The sequence below is a fragment of the Lipotes vexillifer genome, unplaced genomic scaffold (genome assembly GCF_000442215.2).
Source record: "Lipotes vexillifer unplaced genomic scaffold, Lipotes_vexillifer_v1.1 scaffold230, whole genome shotgun sequence".
NCBI classification, from domain to species: Eukaryota; Metazoa; Chordata; class Mammalia; order Artiodactyla; family Lipotidae; genus Lipotes; species Lipotes vexillifer.
This window is the reverse complement of record NW_006775143.1, coordinates 8039644-8043187: the sequence shown is the minus strand read 5'-3', so window position 1 is coordinate 8043187 and position 3544 is coordinate 8039644.

The following is a 3544-nucleotide window of genomic DNA, read 5'->3' as shown; positions in this document are numbered from 1 at the left end:
AACACCTTGTAAGAGGCTTCCATTGCTACTAAATTTAGTCAGTCACCCAGCCTTGTCACTTGAAAACAGTTTGGTGCTTGATCAACACCGTTTGCCCTATCCCTGGATGCCTTCCTTTCTTCCCTCCATCCTCCTCCCCCAAGAGATAAAGACAAGACACAGAGAAAAGCCAATGCAGCCAGGCCTAGGAGATTATAGTACCAGTTTCAAAAATTTGAAACTAGATAAATTGAAGGTTTCAAAATAGAACACAAGGCTTTATGTAATTGGGCTAATTGGAGGAAGGCCTGGGAGCAGGTTAGGAGTAACTGGGAGTATAGAGACAGGAGGATTTGGGGGGCAGAGTCTCAGAGAATGGTCCTCTGACCTACCCTGGGGAATTTCGTCACAAAAGAACGGGATTTCACACACAATTTTCATAAGATGTTGGAAATGTGAACAGTGCTATCTGGCAATCATCATGTTAGATTATTGCAACAGTGGGTGTGTGGGAAAAGGAATTTTTCCTCTTTAGTAGAGTATTATAAGCCAGTGTGATGGGCGCAGGTCAACCTTGGGGGCCATGGGGCCATGGATACCTGGTGATGGGAAGGAAAAAGGCAGCAACTTTCCAAAGGAACTTCACAATGTACATACCAGAGATGTCTCATTTTAAGGAATCAGAGCCCAAGAGAAAAAGAATGACAGATGTTACTAATTTGGAAAAGCTCTAAGGTAGTTTCAGGACCCCCAGAAATGGTTGAGAACACATTAGGGAGGGGTGAGCTAGAGGTTTTACAACAGCAATAGATGCTCAGTAGAAAAAACATCTACAATATACAAGTAGAGTGTTTTCATGAGCTTCCAAAAAACAAAAGCTGGACCCAGCACACCCTCAGAGGAGGCTTTCTTGCTGAATGCCACCAGGTTAAATTAGTTCTTTTACGTTGGCTGGATAGAGTGAGATCAGATTTATCACCTTTTCTCCAAGTCAGTGCTATCAGCAGGGAGTTAACCCTTGCAAGTAGTCAGGGGCAATCCAGAGAAAAAGAAACCGCAAAGGAAATTAGGATTTTGATCAAGATGTCCTCCTTCCCTACTTGGAAGCTGAAAACTTCTCCTTCTGCTATATCCAGCAGTTTCAAAAGATGGAGTAGAAAACAGCTTAGCTGGCGATTGTGAATATTCACAATACACAAGAAGAGTCTTAGGACTTTATACCTTCTGGAGAAGGGACAGGGTCTGGCAATGGGGACAGAGAGGTGGGACTTCCAGAGGAAAAAAAATGATAGAAGGAGAGAAGGGAAGGTTTAGATTGGGCCTCTCTCCACCATGTTAGGGAACGTCTAAGAGGGGAGCTCATGAAGGTCTGGGCGGGGAGGCCTTACACTTCTCTAGATAAGGGGACCAGATAGTTAGACTAAGAGACACAAATACCTGATTCTTTTTACCCTTATCTCCTATCACTAAGTCTGTTAAGTTTTGATTTTATCACCTGTATTTGAGACAAAAGTACTGAATCTTCTTGGATCGCGCACGCGCACACGTGTGTGTGTGTGTGTGTGTGTGTGTGTGTGTGTGTGTGTGTGTGTGTGTGCTCTTGTGTATTTTTGCTCAGGAAGGAATGTAGCCAAGATCTTCAACAGCACGGGGAGGAGAATACATTCCCAAGTTCATGTTATATAATTTTACTGTAATGAAAGAATGTTGATGAACGAATCCAGCCAGGGAAGATCCTCAAATGGCAAAGGCATTTAAGGGGCCAAAGATTAGGGACCTGTTGCCTGGTTGAGGTAAGTGTGCCGAGGCGACAGCGTGGGACTTGCTTTAACCCTTTCCACACACCCCTCCACTCTTTGATGTGGACAATGGATTCGTTCTTGATCTTACTTAAAGTCAAACGCAAGCCAAGCTCCATTTTCCAACCACATTGCTGCATCTGTTAAGCCACCACAGTCTGGGTGATAATAGTAATGCCCACTGCATTCTCACACCCTTTTATTGTAATCCACAAAGATTATGAAGAGGATGATAGCTCTCCCGTTCTGCAATCTACCTGCTTTTCTTAAGACTGCAGTTGGAGCCTCATAGCTCCGGCTGATACGTTTATCTTTAATCTTTGTTTATTTAACAGGTTAAACAAATACTCACCTTGTTTTAATTAACTTGAGTAAGGCTAGCTTGCTTTATTTGTTAATTGGCCATTTGTATTTACTCTTCAGTGAATTTGTCACTGCGTTCAGTAGAGTTTTAGTGTTTTCTTACTGATTAGTGTGAACATTTTTATATATCAAGTGTATGAATCCTTTACCATATTACTATAAATATTTTTCTAATTTCACACACACACAAAGACTGCAGTTGGAGAGGGAATTCCCTGGCTGTCCAGTGGTTAGGACTCTGTATTTTCACTGCCGAGGGCCAGGGTTCAATCCCAGGTTGGGGAAGTAAGATCCCTCAAGCTGCATGGCACGGCCAAAAAAACTTCAAAAAAAAAAAAAAAAAAAAAGACTGCAGTTGTAGAGAATCTAAACAGAGGGCAGATGTACATATTCCCTAGTGGCAGTGGCCAAGATTCTATTTTTCACTCTATTGCCAATGATGATGTCACTCTGGGTAAGTCCCTCAGCCCCGAGCTTCATTTTTTTTTTTTTTTTTTTTGCGGTACGCGGCCTCTCACCGCCGCAGCCTCTCCCGTTGCGGAGCACAGCCTCCGGACGCGCAGGCTCAGCGGCCATGGCTCACGGGCCCAGCCGCTCCGCGGCACGTGGGATCTTCCCGGACCGGGGCATGAACCCGTGTCCCCTGCATCGGCAGGCGGACTCCCAACCACTGCGCCACCAGGGAAGCCCTGAGCTTCATTTTTAAAATCTAAAGATAAAGAGATCCCCTAAGGACCTTAAGAACTTCACTAAGGTCCTTATCCCTTCCGGTGACAACAACCTTGTGGAGAGTTGTGCTGTTAAGAGGACAGATTGGTTGTGATGGTTACTGCAGAAGCTGATTTAAGGAAAGGCACTTTTTCTGGGAAAGAGGAATATGAAGGTCAGCACACCGAGAGAAAAGGGGAAAATGGTCGTATCAGCAGTAGGAAGACCAAGTGTTCCTATTCAGGGCGGAGGGGTGTAGTCCAGGTACTGCTGCCAAACAGACAAGCCCTCCAGTGCATGCTTATGTGAATCACCCAGGAACTTGGTGACAAGGCTGATACTGGGCGTAAAAGGTACTCGAAGTATGTGAAAGGGAATGACTTTGTAAGTGGCATCCTAGGGGGAAAGAGGGTGGATTTAGCCAACTAGTTTTCCCCATAGACTCCACTCAGCTGTTACGAAAACCGACAGAAATTGTTGGGGGAGGGTGCCAGGGTGGGGGGCGGTCAGGACCTAGAGAGACCTTCCACGATGACTCATACAAACAATGGTGCTTAGGAAAGAGCCTCTCTCAAATCAAAGTTCAGGGTTCAAAGAGCTCACATGTTTCCCTTCTATCTTGATGTTTATTTTTTATTAGAAATACCAGGGTTTAGAGAACACAGAGACTCAATAAGAAATTTCATAGACTCAGA